A 27,782-nucleotide genomic window follows, 5' to 3' on the forward strand; every position below is an offset into this window, starting at 1 on the left:
AAGCTACAATTTAAGTGCCTGACACTTCGTCGCTTTGAAACTAAACCGTAGTAACTCAAAAAAATCGAAAAATTAGATATTTGGGTAATTTTGTGTAAAAAAATCACCTTTCTAGAGAAACAACGCGTTATCTTCATAAGTTCCATGAAATTAATTTAGAGAGCAGATAAATCGTTATCGCATTGGCGCGATTCGCCTTCTTGAAAAGTTAGAAATCGCTCTCCTGAAAAACTTGCTTTTTTTGAGTTACCACTGTTTAGTTTCAAAGCGATGACTTGAGGTGAAGATATTATTTTTAACTATGCATACCACCTTGCCTAAAGGCACCTATATGAGTTTTAGAACGGACAGATGACTAAAATATTTTAAAAGTTTTAAACTAAAAGTTTTTAAAAAATCGCCAATTTGGCGAGATTTTTCTACCTAGATAAAAATGATTAAAATCAATGATAAATTTTCAATTTTTTCAAATTATTATTAGCCTAGATAATGTGACTTTCTATATATTAAAAAATTTGATAACAAAAGCTTTTCTTTTACGCAAAACTGTGACTTGTCTTTATTGACGTTTTGCGCCATATTCAGAATTGACAATTTTTTTGGTAGGATAGTTTATGTTGTAATATAATCTTTGCTTTGGCTTTTTTCTTTTGGCGGAAAAGCTGCCGAAAACACCTTTAAAATGTCCATGCTAAGAAACCTGACTGATTTTTAAAAAAAAGTTTGTCAGTTTGATCTCTTAAATTGCTATACTCATATAATTAACATTTTTGGAATTAATTAAATGTATATGTGACGCTATTTAACTAGATTTGAACGATTTAATCAGTGCCAAAACTTTCCAACTTGAGAATAAAACTTTTTATATTTCCGAATAAAATTCCAAATTCATTATTCTTCTTGAAATTTCTAGGATTCTTCCGTATTTTCAAGGAGGAACGTTAGGCCTTCTCAAAATTCCCTTCACGATTTTATATCCAAATAAGGACTTGAATATTTAATTAAAACCACAGTTCAACTCACTAGAATGTCACATTCAAATACTTAAGTCTGCACGTTGAGAGGGCAGATAAGTTTTCTAATTTAAAATGAACATTCTTAGTAAATTGAGACTTGAAGAGTTATTGTTGACAATAATATAAAAAAAATAGAATATTATAGAATAACTAAAATATATTTTTTCTTGCATATTTATATCACGTTAATCAACTTTGATGTGTAAAATGTGTTCGACTTGCATTACTTTTTCAGATTATTTCAGCATTAGTATTAAGACTGCTTTTTCAGATTACTTTCTCAGATTATTATTATAATATTATTATTATTATAATATTATTATTATTATAATATTATTATTATAATATTATTATTATTATAATATTATTATTATAATATTATTATTATTATTATAATATTATTATTATTATTATAATATTATTATTATTATTATTATTATTATATTAGTATTATTATAATATTATTATTATTATTATATTAGTATTATTATTATATTATTATTATTATATTATTTTTATATTATTATTATATTATTATTTTTGTTTTCAATAATGTGGTGTTATAAGTTTGATTGTGGTTCATTTTTATTAAGTTTCCATTAGGATGTTATAATTAGCTAATAGTTATTTATGGAGCAGCGATGGCTTAATTGTTAAGGCGCTAGCCCATTGTTGTGAAGAACTAGGGTTCGTTCCTGGTTGGTGGCTTGATGCATTCCAGCTTAAGATCGATGGGCACCAGCTTGTCTGGGAAGTAAAGACCGCTTGTATGTTGTGCTGCCCCCATTGCCACAATCCTGCCCTTGTTCACGAAATTGTGGAGCCCTGGCCCACAACGGACTGTTGCGGGAATGCTTAATAGTTACTTAAAAATAGTTTGGTCTTAACTAATTATGAGCTAGTCATAGGTGCGAGTTATTTATGCATTTCGTTTGATCTTTCATTTAGCACAAAAGAAGCAACATAAATTTATTTTTAAATTTTTTTTTTGGTGTTAATGAACTTTCAAATGCATTTATGAGTAAAATACGACTTTTTCAGATATATGCTACGCTTTGTTTAATAATATATGATTTTCCAATTGTTTTTTAAATAACAGCCCTTCATGTATATTAGTAGATTCTTTGTCAAAATTTGAGTAAAGACGTAATTTTAAATGCGTAATTTCTACTAACGCTCAGCTACAGAAGCAGGTAATTTCTATTACATCCATTGTACCCATCTAATTCGAAAAATTAGTTGAGTTAGAATCGTGTTTCTTTTCTTTAAAAAAAAAAGAAAGGAAAAAAAACTTAACTCAGTGGCGTGACAGCCCATAGAGGGCCAAGGCCTACTGTGCCCATCTCAGTTTTCTTGACCTTGGGCTCTGTGGTGCAGGAGCTGAACTAAGGTTAAAAGTAGTTGCCAGAAATCGCTACAAACTAAATTTTTTTTTTGTATCACACCACTTTTTTAAAAAAGTATCACACTACACTACAAACTACGAAAAAAGTAGCTACTACAGTAGTTTTACTTATTGTAGTAGGCTACTTCTGACCACTGCTATTTTATCTTACCCAGTGTATTTTTTTAAAGCTGTAGACTAAAATAGTTGCGTAGCTTTTTGAATTTTTTTTACCCTTTATCCTAACTTTTTTTTTTTTGAAATTTTTTCTTTAAAAAAAAAGATGTTTTAACATTTAGATTGTGTTTATTTTTATAGAGTGTTTTATGACCAAGTTAACTAATATTATTTTTGCTTCATAACAGGCAGTAAATTATAGGCAGTATAAGTCAAATAACACAAGTCACACCTCAAAAAACAAAGCCATACTTATAACTGTCAACTGCTTCGTAATTGCAGTTTGAAGCTGAGTTTTGACTTTTATTAAGTACTTATAAACGTACTTATAAAACTGAGTTGTATGGTTATATTTCAACAACCTTGTCGTAGGAATGAATAATTTGCCAAGATTTTGTGTATTGTTTGAAACAATTGGAATTGTAATTTTGAACGATTTCAAAGTCATAAGTTGTTTCTTTGCTTGATGGACATTTTCTATAGGTCTGTATTCCTGTATTATGTTTTATTCGGTTTATGTATCATTAAGGTATATAACAACTATCATTTTTGGTGAAATGCCTGTAAGTTTTAAAACAAGTATCTTAAAATTCCTTAAAAAGACGCGTAACGCGTTCACGAAATTGCGGGAATACTACAGTAAAAATAGGGTTTAAAACTGTCATTCAAAATAAATAATGACTTTACGCAGTGTTTAATAATTTAGTGAATTTCGTTGCGTTTTTAATCTTATATGTTTGATATTATAATTTGATTTTACTTTGAGTTAAAGCTCAGCGATCACAGGAAAATGCAAAAATTTCCAAAAATATGTGACCAGTTGTTTCGGAATAAGATTTTTAATTATATGAAAATGTATTTAAAAACCTACTTTAAAAAAAATAATTTAAAGTTAGTGGAAAATGTTTAGAAAGAATAGCGATGTAACCGTATACTAGGGTTTAACAGATAAGAAATAAAATGGAAAATATAATATATAATTAAAAAAATTAGCATAATTCGTTTAATATGAAGTTGAAATAGCGCGATAACTCTGTTGAATGCTTTATCAGGTAAGAAACAATGTTGAAAATAATGTAATGAAAAAAAAAAACAAAAAACAATTTGTTCTTCGTTTTAACTGTACTTCTTATTGAAATAAAATTAGAAACCTTAAGAAATAAAATTAAAAATAACGTTTTTTTTAATATAAATTGTTTTTTTCCTCTATATTTCTTATCTTAGCTTTGTGGTTTAAAATCAAAATGTAATATACACAGGACACGTATTCAATATTTTATATTTTAGAGGTATTTAGGTGTTCTAATAAATAATTTGTAATAAGAAATTATTCAAAAGAATAGTTGAAATTTTCGTATGATATTTCTACATGGAGTTGAAATGTTTGAGTTTATTGACTTATAAAGTAAATTGATTCCACAGTAAAGAATATAAAAATATTAAAACGAGAAGCTTCAAGTTTGTTTTTGTCTTTCTACCGCTGTATGAGGTTTAAAATTAAAATGTAATAAACGCAAGTCAAATGTTCAAAATGTTATTTTTTTAGCGGCATCTTGCCGAAAAATAGCCAGCAGATAGTAATTATTATTTGAACCGATCTGAAATTTATAGTTTTTTTTCATGTACATTTCCTTCAACAATATTCGAATTAAATTGAAAAGTTAGTTCATTGACTTTGAAAAAATATTAAGATACACCAAAGAATACTAAGATAATTTAAAACGAAGCCTTTATTTAAGATTATCCCGATTTCGGAATTGCTTATGGTACAGAAGGGACCGCAATTTATTCGTGATAAATAAAGGGAAATTAAAATAAATTACAGTCGCAAGTTTCAGATCTACGTTAAAAAAAACTGTCGGTATTAAAAAGTAATTGCGAATAGTCTAAGTTAAATATAAGTCGGCGCTTTAAAAGTAATTTTTACTCTCCTGCCGCAAAGACTAAAAGTTCATCGACTTTGTGAATTAAAATTAGCTTATATAGAAAACTTTCATTTTTTGATTTTCAATTAAAGTTTCTAGCAAACTAAGGCGGAAGATGCGACAAAGAAAGTTGAAAATTAAACAATCGGTTAAGACCCGTGGGAAAAGTGTTTGGTCAAACGGGTTAGTTCAAAGCTTTCTAACATCAGATCAATGAAGAAATATACCGTGTTTTCACTTTATTTGTTTAGTGATTATTTCAAGATTTCCGATCTTTTGAATATTTACTGGAAGACAGTGTTTGAACAAGCTCATTTTCCCGACATACGTGATGAAGTAGTCGGGAGAGTTATAAATAACTTCCATTTCAGCATTATTATTTTTTTTACAGACATTGTTCAAGAAAAAGAAGAGTATCTTCCATGTTCTTCTCTTCTTAAGAACATTAAAATAAATATTTAGTTTCATGGTATCAAGAAATACCATGTAACCATTCAAGCGGAGGATTTTTGTGTTTGTTTTACGCTTTCTTTTAAAAAGCTTTCCAACTACGTGGGTTAGAATTACACCGTTATATCGTTTTTTATTGAAAAATAAAATTGAATATTCAGTTTTTCTTTCGGTTTATTATCATAAAATTTATTTTCTCAAACATGATTTTAAAAGTTCCAATGATTTCAAGTTTAGTTTTTAATGCAATTATTAGTTTAATTTCGTTGTCAAAACGAATTTATTGCGTGTTCCAAAAATATATGTACAGAAAAAACTGGAAGATGTGGAAGCGTACGCAGGGGTCTGTCCAGACATTTTGTGAAAGGTCCGTTTTTGTAAAATTGTGAAAAAGTTACTCGTAATTTGTGGATATGAAATAAACGTTAAGTCACATTCTTTCAACCAGGGTCCGCTTTTGTGAATTTGTGCAAATAGGGTCTGTTATTGCAAAAAAACTTTTTCAAGGAGTTTTTAAATTGTAAAGACATACAAGATTATGCTCAACACTGTAAAATTATAATTAAAAAAATTAAATTTCAAAAAATAAACAGCAATTGCAGTTACTAAATTAGCGATGCAACATATAAATATTTGGTATTTAACCTATACTGCTGAAAGCAGAATATTCATTTCGGACGAATAAAGGAAGAAGCATCTGCCGAAGACAAAATTTAATTCGTTTACTTCTGTCTTTCTCCCCCCCCCCTTCCTGGGAAGGGTTTATTCGATTAACAAAACAGTAATGAAGATAAACAAATTTGTGAAGGGGCCGATTAAAAGGTAAATTATTTTGTGAAGGGTCTGTTTTTAAGTTAAGATATTTTGTGAAGGGTCCGTTTTTATGAAAAGATGTTTTGTGAAGGGTTCGTTAACGGACCCAAATTTCTTTTAAACAGACTCTGTTTTAATACAATATTAGTTTAATTTCGCTGTCAAAACGAATTTATTGCCTGTTCCAAAAGTATCTAAAGAAAAGCAGGAAGATATGGAAGAGTATGGTTAACTGCGGAGACAAGATTTTTATGCACACTAAATTTCAAAATTACTTGCTAAGTTCGTCAACAGATGGTGCTGTAAAATTTATTTTCTATTCATTTATTCTTCGCTTCTCCAGGGTTGTTCAGCTAAACCAGTTGTTCCTGATCTTTTTTGACTCGCAGACCCCTTGCCATGTTTTTTCGTTTTGGATAAACCTCCTGCTTTCCTGATATTGAATTTTTGTAAATTCATCAACTTCAAATGTATTTTTGATCTCTGGTATAGTGCTACTCACAGCGAAAGATTTAAATTTCTAATTGTAGTGAAGTGTAGTGTGAAAAAAACACATGTTAATTTTATACATTTATTAATTAAATTCAAACTAATTTAATAAATATGTAAATGGAATAAAATAATTCCACTATAAAACCCGTACTCTGCTACTAATATTATAATTGAGCAAATAAGTTTGAATACAAAACCGTAGTGGAGTATTGTCTGTCGGTTTATTACGTTTTCATGTAAAAACTATGCAGCAACTATGATTTTGTGCGCAGATAAAGTTAGAAGTCTAGTTAACTAAAGAGTTGACACAAGTTGGGCTAAAATTTACAGCCTAAATATACTTTTTTGTTACAAAATAAAACCTTTCACGCAGAGAAAATAAGAACGTACTCGGGCAGAGTTGCAGGCAACTGCTAGTTTATAATAATTCAGTTTCATATATCAAAAAATAATCCTAATAACTTAAATTTTAATAAAATTTTTACTTCATAGCTACTTTTTAAATTATGTAGAATGTAGATAGATATATGTCTTTATATTATAAGGTAGCATTATGTAAGTAAATAGGTACTGTCGGTGTATGTTGATTGTTTCATTCATGAAATGCCAAAATTAAAAGTCACGACCTGCTCATATGAGATCCACTATCGTTGACCCTCATTTGCATTTCATGGACCCCCAATTTTTTTTTCACTTGACATGGACCCCTTTCAGGTTGTCGTCGACCCCTGGGGGTCGATATAGATCACTTTGGGAATCACTGAGCTAAACGATATCACGTAGTGAACAGCTCGGATTCATTGTCTCAACTCTATGCTCAGATTGAGGTTGCTGCTGTCGCAGATTTATTGTCACATATAGTGCAACACGAGGAGTCCTGTTACGTTATGTTGCACACATCGTGTTGCTAAACTGTGAAATAAAACAATATTATCTGCTTCGTGATAGACCATTCCAACTATAATACTCGCACAACAAACGCCTGTTAAATATGTAATCAAAGTTTACAATGTTGTTGTTGTAGGTTTAAGCATTACATCATTGTTTTACCAAAGCTACAGCGCCATCTCTTGATGAACTTGGTAATTAATTTTGATGCTTGGTGAGAATAAAATGCTTAGTTTCCTGAGCAAAATGTAGCTAATCGTATATTATCTATCGTTGCGTTTTTCTTAGATTTTTTTAAGTCGTCCGTTGTCATGCCTATCTGGGACATCTGGTTGTTTCAGTAGAAAAGACCCCAAATATATTTTTAAAAAAATTTCTTTAAGATAACCTAATTTGTTTCTTGTAAATAACGTTTTTACTTTCAAGCTTATCGTGTATTTCAAATTTTAATTTCAAACACTTAGGAACGAAATACAACGAACTGTTTTTTTTTTATACTTTCTTTATTGGTATATACTAGCTCTCGTTATAAACGATAATATTAAAAAAGTAAATACAATTTAAGAAAGTATTACGTGGTGGGATACAAGGGTCATAACCAGCTGTAGAAATAAAATTTGTAAGTCTTTATTTTTTTCTTCATGTTTACAATTTTTAAAATAGTTAAATTTCTTAAAGGAAAATAAAGAAAAAACTCCGGTAAGGATGAGAAAAAATTGTCATTAAGAATATGGGTTGATGGGAAAAAATTTATTTTTTGTCTACAGCTTTGCACTGGCCTACGTTTTACGCAATGACGTAGAAATGAAGAAATCAAAGAATATTTTTAAAAATTGTTTTGTCAACTACTGCAATAATTGCATCGGGGAATAAAATATAGGAGACAAGAAATGCCAACCAATATTTGATTTTTTTAAATAGCAAAGTTACATATAGCTTTTAATTTGGAAAACCTTTATAAAAAATTTCTCTACGCCCCTAGTGCCAATTGATTTTAATATAGCTTTATATTAAAACTTAAACCTCCTTTGAATATAAAAATGAAAGTTTACTTCAAACTTCAAAAAATAGTACAATTTTCTCCGAATAAATGATTTTTCATAAAGAAACGTAATTCACAAAACAAAACTTTAAAGAACGTGAAAAGAATGCAAGAAAAATGAAAGCCCTCAAACCACGTGAGGTACAAACGGATTAGACGATAGAAAGCTTTTTTTTTTTTAAAAAATAAAAAATATAAATAAAAAGTTAGTTCTGTATCTATATGCTTTGAATTTCTAAAATACTTGAAGTGTGACGCAAGTTTTCCCCCGCATATTATAGAAACACTTTTTATTCTTTGCACCTTTGAGCAATGCGGCAGAGGGCGGTTTGATGCATGACCCTGACATGCATTTGCTTTTTAAGTTTTTAAAAGGTCATTGCAAGGATGTTAGATTTACTTTTATTATTCTCAAGCTTAATCAGCAGCGAAGTAATTATCTTAACAAATGTGAAATAGACAAATTGGAAGATAACTCATTCAATAATTAAAACGAGAAAATTAATTTCCAGTCAGTATTTTGCATCATATGGGCGGAAATTCTTGATTATGGCAGTGTATGACTTAAAATGTAATTATGGCAGAGTTCTTGATTATTGTAATATGTTAATATATAAAAATAATGATTCTTAGCCATTATCATTCTTAAAGTATATTGATTATGGCAGAATTCTTGATTATGGCAGTCAGTTCATGTCTAAAAATATAAAACAGATTATTACAATTTATTTTAACAAATTTTATACGGACACGGAAATTCTTGATTATGGCAGTCTGTGACGGTGCTGATTCTCAAGCTTAATCCAGCAGCGAAGTAATTATCTTAACAAATGTGAAATTGACAAATTGGGAAAATGAAGTAAATAATAAAGATAACTCATTCAATAATTAAAACGTGAAAATTAATTTCCAGTCAGTATTTTGCAGGGCGGAAATTCTTGATTACGGCAGTGTATGACTTAAAATATAATTATGGTAGAATTCTTGATTATGGTAATATGTTAATAAAAAGAATGATTCTTAACCATTATCATTCTTAAATTATATTGATTTTGGCAGAATTCTTGATTATGGCAGTCAGTTCATGTCTTAAAATATAAAACAGATTATTATAATTTTTTTTAACAAATTTTATACGGACACGGAAATTCTTGATTATGACAGTCTGTGACTAAAAATATAAAACAGATTACTATTATTAAAATTTTTTGTAAGACATTTTAAATCATATCGATACGGAAATTCTTGATTATGGGCTGTCTATGACTTAAGATAAGATTATGGCAGAATTATTGTTCATGGTAATGCTTAAATATATCAAAATAATGATTCTTAACCATTACCATTCTTAAAATATATTGATTATGACAGTCTATGACTAAAATTATGAAACAGATTATTGTTATTATAAATTTTTGTAAAACGTAATTCAAATGTTAAATAGTTTGCAAAGAATAATATTTTAGGTTGAAAAAGCATGTTAACACATGATGTTGAATTTAAATGTTCCTTTTTGAAAGCGGAAGATCAAATAGAACGTGTTTTATGTATTTTTTCTACGAATAAGAAAAAGTGTGCAAAATACAATAAAATAGAATAACTAACACTTCTTTTGAAAATTCGAGTTGGAACAAATATATCGGGTATTTGTCCTCAGCATCAAAAACCGTAAAACTATTTGTTCAAGTTCATAGAGTATATCAAAAAAAAAGTAAATAAAAATACACACACGCAAAATCGGCCTCAATGTTTTGTCACGTAAATATCGGCTTAAAGAAACTGAAGTGAATAAATAAAAACACTTCTTGTTCGTTTAAAGTAGAACAACTTTAAAAGCACAATGAGCTAGACACGGAATTGTAGCAGACGTTTCCTAAAGTAAAGAATTTTATTCAAAAGTTTAACGACTTATTCCTGATTTTTATTACAGAATCGTCTGCTATAAGTAAAATTTTATAAGAATAAATTATTCTTATAACATTTTACTTATCGCAGACGATTATTTTGTTTATACTCAGATTTGAAACAGAAAGAAGTAACGATAAACTTCTATTGTTTTTCGACAGTTGTTGTATCAGTTAGAATATAATAATTTTAAAACTAACTAGCGTCTAGAATTATTAAAATAATAAAGCTAAATTTCTTTTTAATTTCTCTCTTACTGAGAAATAGTTTTTTGGCAAAAATATCGATAAAAATAGACCAAATTGAGTATTTCAAGTTTACTTTTCAATTGTATTCGCATCAGTAATTATTCCAATTGTAATAATTACTGACGGTTACTATTGTTGTATAATTGTTTTACAACGAACTAGCATGTAACGCCTATAATTATTAAAATATTAATGTTAAATTTCTTTTTAATTTCTCTTACTGAGAAATAGTTTTTTGGCAAAAATATCGATAAAAATATACCAAATTGAGTATTTCAAGTTTACTTTTCAATTGTATTCGCATCAGTAATTATTCCAATTGTAATAATTACTGACGGTTACTATTGTTGTATAATTGTTTTACAACGAACTAGCATGTAACGCCTATAATTATTAAAATATTAATGTTAAATTTCTTTTTAATTTCTCTTACTGAGAAATAGTTTTTTGGCAAAAATATCGATAAAAATAGACCAAATTGAGTATTTCAAGTTTACTTTTCAATTGTATTCGCATCAGTAATTATTCCAATTGTAATAATTACTGACGGTTACTATTGTTGTATAATTGTTTTACAACGAACTAGCATGTAACGCCTATAATTATTAAAATATTAATGTTAAATTTCTTTTTAATTTCACTCTTACTGAGAAATAGCTCTGTGACAAAAATAGCAATAAAAATGGATTAAATTAAGTATTTCAATTTCACTTTTTAATTTTTTTTTATAACTGCTTGTTGAACAGCTGATCCAATTTTTGGGTTTATGACTACTAATGTTCAACTCCTTAGCCTTGTAATTTTGAACCCAATCCAGAAGGCAAGGGAACTCTTGAAGCAAGTATTTGGAGAGATTTGCCTTCGTGGAGGACTTTTTTGATGGAATTAACCTGCATTTGCGTTATACGCAAGGAAAAATCACGAAAACCTTCCACGGTTAGCCTGACAGCAAGGGGAATTTAACCTATGATCCGTCTACCACTGAGGATACTTTAGGTCAGCAGTGTGGTTGGTGCAAGCCGAATGCGCATTTCGTAGTCAACAAACCTCGCTATTTTATTTTATAACTGTTGTTTAATTTTCGATCTAATTTTGAGCTTATTACTACCTATGTTTAACTTCATAGTCTTGTAAATTTGAACCCAATCCAGAAGACAAAGGACTCCTGAATCCTTAAGAATTGGGAGAAATTTTGCCATTGTGGATGACTTTTTGATGGAACGTACCCGCATTTGCGTTACATGGAGAGGAAAAGCACGAAAAACTCCCATGGCTAGCCTGACGGCAAGGGAACTCCAACCCATGATTCGTGTACCACTGAGAATATTTTACGTCAGCACTGTATTTGGTGCAAGCCGGATGCTTATCGAACAGCTATCGCTGGGATTCGAACCCGGGACACCTCATTGGAAGACGAGCGTTTTATCCCCTGAGCCAATCACGGCTCTTACTTTTTAATTATATTCCCATCAGTAATTATCACTATTTTAATAATTACTAACAGTTACCATAGTAATATGGTTTTACAACGAACTAACATGTAGCGCCTAGTATTATTAAAATTGTAGTGAAGCTAAATTTCTTTTTTAATTTCACTTTTACTTGAGAAATTGCTATTTGATTGACCAAGAAAAAAAAAGCAACAAAAGCAAATCAAATTGAGCATTTCGCTGTCATTCTTTAAATACATTAACATTGGTAACATATTGTTTACAAAACAGTTAAAGCAAATAAAAGCATTACGTTAAATAATGGCCATAGGTAATTCACTCTAAATCGAAGCAAAGTACAACTCCAAGCAAATAACTTAAACAGGAGCATATAGGATAAAGAAGGAAGTTAAAAAAAAGAGAAATTCAACTGGATAATTAAATTCAAAAAGTACACCTGCTCGTAAAAATAGCAGATGGTTTTAGCTTCTTCTCTTTCTTTTTTTGGTTTTAAGTCTGTCTATAAATTAATTTTTCTGATTGCAGTAGAAAAAAAAACCTATCGAGGTAATAAAGAATATGATAAATAAAGATAATAGTAAGAAAATTAGACATTTTTGTCTGGTTTTTCTACTAATGTTAAGAGTTGGACAAATTTTGCATTCACTAGGAATACATTAAAATCAGCGTTAAAATGATCAATTTTCGGTTTGCTTAGTTCTCGAGTTATGGCGAAATACGAAAAACAATTAGAATCATATTTTGTAGATTGCAGCTATCCATCCTTATTTTAAGGGTCCGAATCCCTCTGGAAAAATTTTTTTATTTTGAAAAGAAAAATAGTTTTTGTGTTTGATTTCGTAACTTAAAATCCCGACTAAATTTGTTTTAGATTTAATTAGCATAGATTTAACTAACATATTTGAGGTCACCTCTTTGAACCATTGAGTCCTAGTGCATTGACGATTTAATTAGCATATTTGAGGTCACCTCTTTGAACCATTGAGTCCTAGTACATCGAAGATTTAATATACATATTTGAGGTCATTGAAGATTTAATCAGCATATTTGAGGCCACCTCTTTGAACCATTGAGTCCTAGTACATCAAGATTTAATCAGTATATTTGAGATAATTGAAGATTTAATCAGTATATTTGAGATAATTGAAGATTTAATCAGCATATTTGATATAATTGAAGATTTAATCAGCATATTTGGGATAATTGAAGATTCAATCAGCATATTTAAGATCATTGAAGATTTAATCAGCATATTTGAGGTCACCTCTTTGAACTATTGAATCCTAGTACATCGAAGATTTAATTAGCATATTTGAGGTCACCTCTTTGAACCATTGAATCCTAGTACATCGAAGATTTAATTAGCATATTTGAGGTCACCTCTTTAAACCATTGAGTCCTAGTACATGAAAATCCGATCGATAGGTCAGAAGTTATTCAGGGTGTTAATAACTTTATTTTGAGCACTGTATGGCTCATTTCGTATACAGCTTCCTAGACAACATCATTATCTATGATTTTTTTCACTCGTATTTTAAGTAAAATATAGATAATCTACATAATAACATTTCTAAATTTAAACCAAAATTCTGTTGTATATGCTAATTGCGCACTGCTTGAATAAAAGATTGTATTCATGCGATGCGAGTATATATTTCTGGGAAAAACTAAAATAACAATAGTTTTATTGAAATTAATGAGGAGTTCATTTCCTTTGTTTCAAAATTTTTTCTGAAAAAACTATTTTATCATTTTATTTATCTTTTACGATTCACACGGTTTTGCATTTTATTGTCAGAAATTCTTTTCATTTCAATATATGTCCCTTTTCATTATGTTTGTAATATACCTTGTAAAGAGATAGTATAAATTTTCTTTTACGAGTCGTTAAATATCTATTTATTTTTGTTTATTTCTTTTTAGTATTTACAAACGCGTTCAACCAAACAACGAAAGTACGCGTAAAATGTGGAAAGTCTTTTTTATGATTTTGTAATGCGTCATTTAGCTTCCAAATGTAATTTCCAGATAGGATTACATGGTTTTTCCGGATTACTCGGTCTTTTACATGCGTATTATTTTCAAATATGGGAAACATTTTCTTTGTTTTTGTTTTTTTTTGTTTTTTTATATTTTGATCATGCTGTTACTAATTGTTTAACTTGAACGTTTGCAAATGCTTATTTTGAATATATTTTTTTGAGAACACAGCAAGCGTTGTGCGCACAGAGTCCTTATACTCCTTAAAAACTCCTTGGAAAGAAGAAAAAGGTCTAGGAGTACTTGAAACTATTTAGATTTACAAAATATCCCTTAGAAAGTACTTAGTACCGCAATAATCTAAAGAGTTTCTAAGTAAGGAGCATTTGAAACTATTTAGAATTACAAAATATCCCTTAGAAAGTTAGTATCGCAATAATCTAAAGAGTTTCTAAGTAAGGAGTATTTGAAACTATTTAGATTTACAAAATATCCCTTAGAAAGTTAGTATCGCTATAATCTAAAGAGTTTCTAAGTAAGGAGTATTTGAAACTATTTAGATTTACAAAATATCCCTTAGAAAGTTAGTATCGCTATAATCTAAAGAGTTTCTAAGTAAGGAGTATTTGAAACTATTTAGATTTACAAAATATCCCTTAGAAAGTTAGTATCGCTATAATCTAAAGAGTTTCTAAGTAAGGAGTATTTGAAACTATTTAGAATTACAAAATATCCCTTAGAAAGTTAGTATCGCTATAATCTAAAGAGTTTCTAAGTAAGGAGTATTTGAAACTATTTAGATTTACAAAATATCCCTTAGAAAGTTAGTATCGCTATAATCTAAAGAGTTTCTAAGTAAGGAGTATTTGAAACTATTTAGATTTACAAAATATCCCTTAGAAAGTTAGTATCGCTATAATCTAAAGAGTTTCTAAGTAAGGAGTATTTGAAACTATTTAGATTTACAAAATATCCCTTAGAAAGTTAGTATCGCTATAATCTAAAGAGTTTCTAAGTAAGGAGTATTTGAAACTATTTAGATTTACAAAATATCCCTTAGAAAGTTAGTATCGCTATAATCTAAAGAGTTTCTAAGTAAGGAGTATTTGAAACTATTTAGAATTACAAAATATCCCTTAGAAAGTTAGTATCGCTATAATCTAAAGAGTTTCTAAGTAAGGAGTATTTGAAACTATTTAGAATTACAAAATATCCCTTAGAAAGTTAGTATCGCTATAATCTAAAGAGTTTCTAAGTAAGGAGTATTTGAAACTATTTAGATTTACAAAATATCCCTTAGAAAGTTAGTATCGCTATAATCTAAAGAGTTTCTAAGTAAGGAGTATTTGAAACTATTTAGAATTACAAAATATCCCTTAGAAAGTTAGTATCGCTATAATCTAAAGAGTTTCTAAGTAAGGAGTATTTGAAACTATTTAGAATTACAAAATATCCCTTAGAAAGTTAGTATCGCTATAATCTAAAGAGTTTCTAAGTAAGGAGTATTTGAAACTATTTAGATTTACAAAATATCCCTTAGAAAGTTAGTATCGCTATAATCTAAAGAGTTTCTAAGTAAGGAGTATTTGAAACTATTTAGAATTACAAAATATCCCTTAGAAAGTTAGTATCGCTATAATCTAAAGAGTTTCTAAGTAAGGAGTATTTGAAACTATTTAGATTTACAAAATATCCCTTAGAAAGTTAGTATCGCTATAATCTAAAGAGTTTCTAAGTAAGGAGTATTTGAAACTATTTAGATTTACAAAATATCCCTTAGAAAGTTAGTATCGCTATAATCTAAAGAGTTTCTAAGTAAGGAGTATTTGAAACTATTTAGAATTACAAAATATCCCTTAGAAAGTTAGTATCGCTATAATCTAAAGAGTTTCTAAGTAAGGAGTATTTGAAACTATTTAGAATTACAAAATATCCCTTAGAAAGTTAGTATCGCTATAATCTAAAGAGTTTCTAAGTAAGGAGTATTTGAAACTATTTAGATTTACAAAATATCCCTTAGAAAGTTAGTATCGCTATAATCTAAAGAGTTTCTAAGTAAGGAGTATTTGAAACTATTTAGAATTACAAAATATCCCTTAGAAAGTTAGTATCGCTATAATCTAAAGAGTTTCTAAGTAAGGAGTATTTGAAACTATTTAGAATTACAAAATATCCCTTAGAAAGTTAGTATCGCTATAATCTAAAGAGTTTCTAAGTAAGGAGTATTTGAAACTATTTAGATTTACAAAATATCCCTTAGAAAGTTAGTATCGCTATAATCTAAAGAGTTTCTAAGTAAGGAGTATTTGAAACTATTTAGAATTACAAAATATCCCTTAGAAAGTTAGTATCGCTATAATCTAAAGAGTTTCTAAGTAAGGAGTATTTGAAACTATTTAGATTTACAAAATATCCCTTAGAAAGTTAGTATCGCTATAATCTAAAGAGTTTCTAAGTAAGGAGTATTTGAAACTATTTAGATTTACAAAATATCCCTTAGAAAGTTAGTATCGCTATAATCTAAAGAGTTTCTAAGTAAGGAGTATTTGAAACTATTTAGATTTACAAAATATCCCTTAGAAAGTTAGTATCGCTATAATCTAAAGAGTTTCTAAGTAAGGAGTATTTGAAACTATTTAGAATTACAAAATATCCCTTAGAAAGTTAGTATCGCTATAATCTAAAGAGTTTCTAAGTAAGGAGTATTTGAAACTATTTAGAATTACAAAATATCCCTTAGAAAGTTAGTATCGCTATAATCTAAAGAGTTTCTAAGTAAGGAGTATTTGAAACTATTTAGATTTACAAAATATCCCTTAGAAAGTTAGTATCGCTATAATCTAAAGAGTTTCTAAGTAAGGAGTATTTGAAACTATTTAGAATTACAAAATATCCCTTAGAAAGTTAGTATCGCTATAATCTAAAGAGTTTCTAAGTAAGGAGTATTTGAAACTATTTAGATTTACAAAATATCCCTTAGAAAGTTAGTATCGCTATAATCTAAAGAGTTTCTAAGTAAGGAGTATTTGAAACTATTTAGATTTACAAAATATCCCTTAGAAAGTTAGTATCGCTATAATCTAAAGAGTTTCTAAGTAAGGAGTATTTGAAACTATTTAGATTTACAAAATATCCCTTAGAAAGTTAGTATCGCTATAATCTAAAGAGTTTCTAAGTAAGGAGTATTTGAAACTATTTAGAATTACAAAATATCCCTTAGAAAGTTAGTATCGCTATAATCTAAAGAGTTTCTAAGTAAGGAGTATTTGAAACTATTTAGATTTACAAAATATCCCTTAGAAAGTTAGTATCGCTATAATCTAAAGAGTTTCTAAGTAAGGAGTATTTGAAACTATTTAGAATTACAAAATATCCCTTAGAAAGTTAGTATCGCTATAATCTAAAGAGTTTCTAAGTAAGGAGTATTTGAAACTATTTAGATTTACAAAATATCCCTTAGAAAGTTAGTATTGCTATAATCTAAAGAGTTTCTAAGTAAGGAGTATTTGAAACTATTTAGAATTACAAAATATCCCTTAGAAAGTTAGTATCGCTATAATCTAAAGAGTTTCTAAGTAAGGAGTATTTGAAACTATTTAGATTTACAAAATATCCCTTAGAAAGTTAGTATCGCTATAATCTAAAGAGTTTCTAAGTAAGGAGTATTTGAAACTATTTAGAATTACAAAATATCCCTTAGAAAGTTAGTATCGCTATAATCTAAAGAGTTTCTAAGTAAGGAGTATTTGAAACTATTTAGATTTACAAAATATCCCTTAGAAAGTTAGTATCGCTATAATCTAAAGAGTTTCTAAGTAAGGAGTATTTGAAACTATTTAGAATTACAAAATATCCCTTAGAAAGTTAGTATCGCTATAATCTAAAGAGTTTCTAAGTAAGGAGTATTTGAAACTATTTAGATTTACAAAATATCCCTTAGAAAGTTAGTATCGCTATAATCTAAAGAGTTTCTAAGTAAGGAGTATTTGAAACTATTTAGAATTACAAAATATCCCTTAGAAAGTTAGTATCGCTATAATCTAAAGAGTTTCTAAGTAAGGAGTATTTGAAACTATTTAGATTTACAAAATATCCCTTAGAAAGTTAGTATCGCTATAATCTAAAGAGTTTCTAAGTAAGGAGTATTTGAAACTATTTAGATTTACAAAATATCTCTTAGAAAATACTTAGTATCGCAATAATCTAAAGTAGGGGTGCTCAACCTGCGGCCCGCCAACCCTCGAAGTGCGGCCCGCGGCCGCAATCTGAACAAAATGAAAAAAAAAATTAAATATTTGTTTTTGAAAAATAATAAAAAAAATTCGGTAATTTAAATTTACAGTTTTAAGTTTTTGACGCACCCAATCTCAATCAATGTAGTTTTTCGATGGTTAACGCTACGGATTTCAGCATAGTTTTAAAAATCCCAATATTTTTAATACATCATTATTACGATTTACGAATTTTAATTACCACTTTTGACGCTTTTCGTATGTGCCGATTCCAATGACTTTTCGGTAGTTATTGCTACCCATTTTCAAGTAGTTTCTGAAATAGCGATTTTTGAAAGTTATGAAACGCTTTATTTGTGCAAACTTCATGGAAAATCTAAATGACTTTAGATCCTTTCTTCAACAGTTATTGCTGCACATTTCCGCCCAGTTTTTAAAACTTCGATATTTTAGCATGATATTATTACGAATCGCGAGTAAAGAATCGCTCATTTAGATAACCATTTTTTGATATGGCTTATTTGTAACGATTTTATCGCGAATCAAATTATTTTACAATCGTTATTTTAGAAATTATTGCTACACATTTCTACAAGGTTTTGAAAGTACCGATATTTTTTATACGCTATTGCGACATTTTAATTTCAAATCTCGCATTTAAATTACATAAAATTTTGATGGACTTTATTTACTCCAATTTCATCTAAAATATTAAAGTATTTTGGTTATTGTTTTAGTAGTTATTACGTTTTCCCCGTGATTTAAAAAGATTATGATATTTTTTACGTGCTCTGTTTGTGCCGATTTTATCATTTGCGTTGTACCGATTTTAACACGAATTTTTTAAGAGGTTTTTCGAAAGTGCTTTTTCTTCTTTCCCGTTATTGCTGCATTTTTATTTGATTTAGAATATACCTGATATTTTCACACAATATTACAACTCGTGAAATTCGATTCAGCTTTAATTTTTTTCGTAACTTAAAAAGTAATTACGTATCTTAGCCAAATCAAAACCTTCCCAGGAAAAAAAACCGAGATGTGTTTAAACGCGGTCCGTTTTGCAAAAAAAAAAAAAAAAGAAAATAAATAAATAAATAAATAATTCAAAAAACGGCATAATTCTTAAGTCCCATGAACACGTGCAAGTTTAACAACACACATCGAACCTATTCTTTTTGTTGTCACATGTAATTTAAAAGTCATACATCGTAATTTGTATTTACGCTATCTGAAAATTGCGCATCGCATTTCGTATTAACATTAACGAGATTTAAAAATAATCCATCGCGTTTCGTATTTACGGGATTTAAAATCACATATCGCGATTCGTGTTCTGGCGTTTAAAATATCATCCGTTGCTACTTTTCTCGTTTTAAAAACCATATATCGCGATTCATATTCAGGCATTTTAAAAATCAAGTGTTGCGAGTAGTCCTTTCGCAATTTAAAAGCCACACGATTCGTATTCACGCGATTTGAAAAACAAGCATCGAGTTTATTATTTACGCAATTTAAAAATCACACATGGCAATTCGTATTCAAGCAATTAAAAAATAACACATCGCTATTTGTATTTCCGCGATTTAAAAACCCAGAAAGGAAGAACACCATCTAGGACAAATTCCAAAACTGATTATGTTATTTGCTCTAAGTTTAATACTACCCACAACAACAGCTTTTGTCGAAAGACTGTTTTCCAGAATGAATTTGGCCTGTTCAAAATTACAGAGTAGTCTTTAAATACAATCATTACATTTTCATTTAATGGCTCAAAAAATATCACATGATCAAGTACATAAAATTATCACAATATTCAAAAATTTTGCAAATTACAGTGTAACCATTAAGAAATTTTTTAAACCATTTTCTATCTTCTTGGAGCATTTTATATCATTTATGATTATATGCTAGGAAATGATTTGCATATCATTAAATTTTGACTGTATAAAAAATTTAATCAAGATAAGTTTCGAAAAGTAATGTAAATCTTATTGATTGTTAATTGATTGTGTATTAATTGTAAATAGTGAGTGTCATGTTAAAAATATATTCGTCATAAAAAGTTGTAAACAAGTATCTTAATAGTTTTTTATTATTAAGGAATATAGTTCCTTAAAATTTAATGTGTTTTCTTCTTTCTTTTTTTTCCCTCTCATAGCCTCTTATTATTAATTTAAAATAAAAATGTCTGAAAGATAAAGTATATTCCCTAATAAATGCTAAGTCTTATTTTCCACTTAAGGGGTTTAGTTTCAGTTTTAATCATTTTTAACCCTATAAACTTTCTTTAAATCAAAGTATTTAACTTGAATTTATATTAATGACTAGAATATTTATTTATTTGAAATTTAATTCTATGAAAAAAAAATTAACGTTAAAATTTATGTTAAAATGGACTTTTGTATTTTGTAATGTGATAAAAAAAATTTCAATTTTTCCATAGTTTTTTAATTATTTCAATTTATCTAAATTTTTTCCGATAAATTGATTCTGATTTTCGAATTCTGTTTTCCTCCTTAAGTAATCAGTTTTGCATTTTCTAATTTTAAACGTTTTAAAGTATTGTATTTTCTGCAAAGAGATTACAAGGTTAACCGACAAAAAGAATTTAGTGTTATATAAACAATGATGTTTATATAACAATCACCACCAACAATTGCTTTCAATATGTCAGTCTAAACACTTTGGCATGCGGCCCTTCATTGGTCTATCTGCTGTGCATGTGGCCCTTCACTGAAAAAGGTTGTGCACCCCTAATCTAAAGAGTTTCTAAGTAAGGAGTATTTGAAGCTATTTAGAGTTACAAAATATCCCTTAGAAAAAACTTAGTATCGCGATAATCTAAGGCAGTGTTTCCCAAACTTATGACTTTTGTGTACCTTTTTTAAATTTTTCGCAACACTGTGCACCACTAATAAAAAAATGAATGCATTTTTTTAAAAATATGTTAATTTCTATTAACATATTTTAGTTATTAACTGTTAACTTTGCAAAAAATAGCCAGTAGAAAAATTACGTAATAGTAAAATTTCATGGCTAGCTTTGCTTTTACATAAAATTCTTTGAAATTTTCGTTTGTTGCAAGATCTTTCGCATAAGAACGCGTATTCCCGCTAAACTGTTCCCGTACCCCTGGGGGTACGCGTACCACACTTTGGGAAACACTGATCTAAGGAGTTTCTAAGTAAGGAGTATTTGAAACTATTTAGATTTACAAAATATTCCTTAGAAACTCCTTAGATTATCGCGAAACTAAGTAAGGAGTGCTTGAGACTATTTAGATTTGCAAAATATCTCTTAGAAAATACTTAGTATCGCAGTAATCTAAGGAGTTTCTAAGTAAGGAGTATTTGAAACTGTTTAGATTTATGAAATATCCCTTAGAAAAAACTTAGTATTGTAATAATCTAAGGAGTTTCTAAGTAAGGAGTGCTTGGAAACTATTTAGATTTGCAAAATATCTCTTAGAAAATACTTAGTATCGCAATAATCTAAAGAGTTTCTAAGTAAGGAGTGCTTGAAACTATTTAGAGTTACAAAATATCCCTTAGAAAAAACTTAGTATCGCGATAATCTAAGGCAGTGTTTCCCAAACTTATGACTTTTGTGTACCTTTTTTAAATTTTTCGCAACACTGTGCACCACTAATAAAAAAATGAATGCATTTTTTTAAAAATATGTTAATTTCTATTAACATATTTTAGTTATTAACTGTTAACTTTGCAAAAAATAGCCAGTAGAAAAATTACGTAATAGTAAAATTTCATGGCTAGCTTTGCTTTTACATAAAATTCTTTGAAATTTTCGTTTGTTGCAAGATCTTTCGCATAAGAACGCGTATTCCCGCTAAACTGTTCCCGTACCCCTGGGGGTACGCGTACCACACTTTGGGAAACACTGATCTAAGGAGTTTCTAAGTAAGGAGTATTTGAAACTATTTAGATTTACAAAATATTCCTTAGAAACTCCTTAGATTATCGCGAAACTAAGTAAGGAGTGCTTGAGACTATTTAGATTTGCAAAATATCTCTTAGAAAATACTTAGTATCGCAGTAATCTAAGGAGTTTCTAAGTAAGGAGTATTTGAAACTGTTTAGATTTATGAAATATCCCTTAGAAAAAACTTAGTATTGTAATAATCTAAGGAGTTTCTAAGTAAGGAGTGCTTGGAAACTATTTAGATTTGCAAAATATCTCTTAGAAAATACTTAGTATCGCAATAATCTAAAGAGTTTCTAAGTAAGGAGTGCTTGAAACTATTTAGAGTTACAAAATATCCCTTAGAAAAAACTTAGTATCGCGATAATCTAAGGCAGTGTTTCCCAAACTTATGACTTTTGTGTACCTTTTTTAAATTTTTCGCAACACTGTGCACCACTAATAAAAAAATGAATGCATTTTTTTAAAAATATGTTAATTTCTATTAACATATTTTAGTTATTAACTGTTAACTTTGCAAAAAATAGCCAGTAGAAAAATTACGTAATAGTAAAATTTCATGGCTAGCTTTGCTTTTACATAAAATTCTTTGAAATTTTCGTTTGTTGCAAGATCTTTCGCATAAGAACGCGTATTCCCGCTAAACTGTTCCCGTACCCCTGGGGGTACGCGTACCACACTTTGGGAAACACTGATCTAAGGAGTTTCTAAGTAAGGAGTATTTGAAACTATTTAGATTTACAAAATATTCCTTAGAAACTCCTTAGATTATCGCGAAACTAAGTAAGGAGTGCTTGAGACTATTTAGATTTGCAAAATATCTCTTAGAAAATACTTAGTATCGCAGTAATCTAAGGAGTTTCTAAGTAAGGAGTATTTGAAACTGTTTAGATTTATGAAATATCCCTTAGAAAAAACTTAGTATTGTAATAATCTAAGGAGTTTCTAAGTAAGGAGTGCTTGGAAACTATTTAGATTTGCAAAATATCTCTTAGAAAATACTTAGTATCTCAATAATCTAAGGAGTTTCTAAGTAAGGAGTATTTGAAACTATTTAGATTTACAAAATATCCCTCAGAAAAAACTTAGTATCGCGATAATCTAAGGCAGTGTTTCCCAAACTTATGATTTTTGTGTACCTTTTCTAAATTTTTCGTAACGCTGTGTACCACTAATAAAAAAAATAAATGTATTTTTTTAAAAATATGTTAATTTTTATTAACATATTATGTTAACTTTGCAAAAAATAGCCAATAGAAAAATACGTAATAGTAAAATTTCATGGCTAGCTTTGTTTTTACATAAAATTTTTTGAAATTTTCGTTTGTTGCAAGATATTTCGCATAAGAACGCGTATTCCCGCTAAACTGTTCCCATACCCCTGGGGTATGCGTACCATACTTAGGGAAACGCTGATCTAAGGAGTTTCTAAGTAAGGAGTGCTTGAAACTATTTAGATTTACAAAATATTCCTTAGAAAAAACTTAGTATTGTAATAATCTAAGGAGTTTCAAAGTAAGGAGTATTTGAAACTATTTAGATTTACAAAATATCCCTTAGAAAAAACTTAGTATCGTGATAATCTAAGGAGTTTCTACGTTTTTAATACAGATGAGAATTCTTCGCTTATGTATGATATTTGCCTGACTTTACGTAAAAAGAAATTTCGGAAAATTTAAAAGTTTTCGACATTTTGATATCAAAATGTCACTTTTGTAAAAAATGTGGCTTAGCACTCCAGCCTCAAATCCTTATTCTATTTTTACTTGAACACTGATATAAAGTAATCAGTCGTTAAAAGGTTAATTATAATTATCAACCATTTATAAAATATTTTCTTCTAAAAAACAAATTTTTATAAATTTAATTTTAGTTTTTATTTTATAAATATTTTTTAACAACAAATATTGTAAAAGTTGTCTTTTCTCACTCGTAAATAATCATTTATGAATTATGTCCTAAAGAAAGTGAAAAATCTTAAATTCTTAGAAATTTTAATTTGAATAATTAAAATTCTTCAACTTACTGTAATAAAATAACTTTTATAATGTTTCTATTGTGTTTTTAGCTTTATTTTGGTTAAAATTTTGAACTGGGCTTAAAAAGTTAATTTTTATTTATTTTTGCGCAAAGGTAATGTTTTTTTTGGGGGTGAGGCGATTTGATATAAAACTAGATTCGTTCGCTAAGATGATCCCAGATGATAACAGCGAATTCTTATAATTTTTTTTAAATATCTCTATCTCTCTGTAAATATTTAGAATTTCCTCTGGATGTGTTTTGATTTTATCGTAAATAGTTAGTTATCTGATCACCAAAACAATAGTTATAAATTCAACTACTTAATCTTCTTTAGTGTTTTTTATTTTATTAACTATAACAACTATGTAAACGAAAGAAGGCATTGAAGCATTAAAATGTATATATACTCTTTAAAACATCATTATTTTTTCCCCAACCCCCTGGATTCAACACTGATTTCATCACAAGCTGTACCATTCATCAATTGTTATTTTCCTTTTCATGCACGATTGATTTTCTCAGCTTTATGTCATCGACTTTTTAATATCATATTTATTTATTTTATTTTGCGTGATGAGCACTTCGTTAACTAAGTAATTCAAACCTAAATTGAAATTATAAGTTTGAACTAAACGCTGTCACTATTATTATTTTGTTGAGCTCGTTTAGCAGTTGAGTTTCGTCATTAAGTTTGTTAGTTTTGCCGTCTAATGGAATAATGCTATTTAGTGAATAATATTATTGCTGCTATGAGTTTGAAACTAAATCATGATTGTTAAATTAAATTTCGATCTTGAACAAGCCTCCCTTTGTTAGTTTTATCGTCTGGTCGGTAGGGCGCTGGGCCCGTGTCCGAGAGTTCGTGGGTTCGAACCCCGCAAGCCGATGACTCCCCGTGTAGTTGGTGACTGATGCACGTTAAAATTCTGTCGAGTCGGAAAGACCTCCATGTTTCCATAATAAATCAATACCTCTGGGGGTACTGGATTGGAGATCGATTGTTCTCTGATTCAGGTCAAAATTACGATCTGTGGATGAATGAATGGGTCCGCCTTATAAACAGGTATGGTGTGGCAGAAGTCTAATTCTTGGCCATAGATGTCGCCACTGAAAAACAAGAATCGCACACTCTGCCTTAAATTTGCTCGATTTCACCAAGCAGGCTTGCCCGTGTGGCAAGTGGCATTAGAACCAACCAACCATTTTATTTTTGTAATTGTCATTGAACAGCCGGCCCAATTTTGAGCTTACTACTACCTATGTTCAACTTCATAGCCTTGTAAATTTGAACACAATCCTGAAGACAAGGGAATACCTGGATCAAGTATTAGAAATTTTGCTATCTTGTAGGACTTTTTGATAACACTAAGCCTCGTTTGTCTTACATGGAGAGGAAAACCTATGGTTAGCCTGACGTCAAGGGGACTCTATCACATCATTCGACAACCACTGAAGATATTTTACGTCAGCGCTGTGGTTGGTGTGAGCCGGGTGCGAAATTCGTATCGACTAGGCATCGTTGGGATTCGAACTCGGGTCACCTCATTGAGAGGCAAGTGCTTTATTCACTGAGCTAGCGCAAGAATTCGACTTCTGCCACACCAGACGTCACACCCGTTTATAGGGCGGACCCATTCATTCATCCACAGATCGTAATTTTGACCTGAATCAGAGTACGATTGATCTTCAATCTAGTACTCCCAGAGGTATTGATTTGTTATGGGAACATGGAGGACTTTTGCGATTCGACAGATTTAACGTGCATCAGTGACTACTACACGGGGAGTTTTCGGCCGGCTGGGTTCGAACCCACGAACTCTCAGACATGGCAAACATACGGTAAAACTCTTAATAAAGAGATTACCTACAAAAAAAAACTCGATTATCCGTTTTGCTGTTTATCCGCATTCTGATTCTTCTAACGAAATCTTGTATGCGTAAAATGCTACGATAAAAGGTATTTTTAATGTAATTTTCAGTATTTTGTACAGAAGAGATTTCTTCTGCACTCGATTTTATCTCATAATATATTTCGCCTGGACGAGATTCCATCCCACGATGTTTTGCCTGCCTGTAATTCCACTGTACGATATTTTGTCTAGTGTTTTGACCGGATACCTTTTTTTTTTTTTTTTCAATTTGGCGATGATTTTATTTTTAATCTTCGCATTGTCTATATTTTGTTAGGAAAAGTTAATAAAAAAAATAAATGTTTTAAAACTTGATTTTTTTTCCTGAAAAAAAGAAAAACATTTAGCGAATTATTTGTTTTAATCCGCGATTATAGTACCCTCTATTCAATTCAACACTAAAGAAATTGACATGAAAGAAGGGAGATGCAATTCTGTAAATTACAAAAAACATTTATAAAACTATCTTTTCATCTTGATGCATTTTCAAATTCAAATTTAAAACGTAAAATATTGTTGCCAAAAACGTTTTCAAAAAGGAAGAAAAAAATAGTCGTTCGTTAATCAGAAATCGTTTGCATGGTCAACAGTTTTCAACTTTTTTAATATTATGTATGTATTATATTATAATGTGAACTCATGCATTAAAATAATAAAGAGAATTTGAAAATTCATGATTATAGTCCAAAAGTATTTTCTTATAAGCCATGCTGCAACTTGTTTTAAGTAGCTCTTACATTTTAGTTATCTTGTTTCTAAGGTGATTAGATTATCTTTTTATAATAGCATTGCTCCGAAAGTACTTAACTTCATTGAGGACTTCACAAAACTTCCCGCCAATTTAAAAATGTCGTTTTTAAGTATACCACATTGTTTCTTAGAGAAATCGATTTTTTTTTAAAAATCTTTTTTCATTTTTTTTTCTTTTTACTTCGTGTAATGATCCCAAGGCGAGCATAATTTATTAATGGATTTTATAAAGTAAAGGAGGTAGAAGCTTGGAACGTTGGAACGAAAAATTTCCGGCAAAAGTTCATTCTTCATGATCGCTTTCTCTTTTATAACTGCTGATTTAAAATAAAGTCTTAAACTTCTTTTTATTTCGATTTTTCCCCGTTTCGCATTTTTTTTATTCTGTTGAGAAAATTTTAATTTTTTTATTAACCGATCATTAACTTAACTAATTATCTCCAAATTTTGATATTCGTTCAAAAAAAGATCAATATAAATTTCAGTAATGGTTCCATTTTAAGGATTGAGAAAGGATAGTTATCGATATAGTTAAATTCAGCCTATTAAAATTTCAAATTCAATTTTAAATGGTTGTAATCTTTTTTATACATTAAGAATTCGATAATGTTTTAATTCTATATTTCAGTTTCAGCTGTGAATTGATTGCTCGTTTTCATCATTAAGTTGATAGTAAATTCATTTTCGACTCGTATTCAGAAAATATATATTCAGGGTAGTGTTTTGAGAACACCCTACATGCTTGGATGGCTGCAATTATCTAACTTTAGTAATCTCCTTGTCTATGTTTGACTTTAGGAACGAAATATCTTGAATGAAAAAGTGAAGATAATTACTAATTAATCCCACGAAACTAATTTCTGAAAATGAGATTTTTTTTACACGAAAAACATGGCTGTGATTTTCTCTCCTTTCTTCATGCCTTTTTCGCCACGCATAGTTTATAGCACCTTTTAATCAGCTTACCTGGGGTATGTAATATCAATGAAATTTAGTGCAATGCTGTCTGGCATCTGGCTTTTCTATATTCGGCTCTGGCTCTCTTAAACCATATTTAAATAACATTTCCAAGCAAATAAGTATTCTTTTTCGCATTGAAGTATCCTTTTTTTATATTTAAGATTTAAAGTTCATTCTTATTAACAGATATGAAATGGA

Source organism: Parasteatoda tepidariorum, chromosome 12 (genome assembly GCF_982258835.1).
Source record: "Parasteatoda tepidariorum strain Cologne lab strain chromosome 12, Ptep-v5.0, whole genome shotgun sequence".
In the NCBI taxonomy this organism is placed as follows: Eukaryota; Metazoa; Arthropoda; class Arachnida; order Araneae; family Theridiidae; genus Parasteatoda; species Parasteatoda tepidariorum.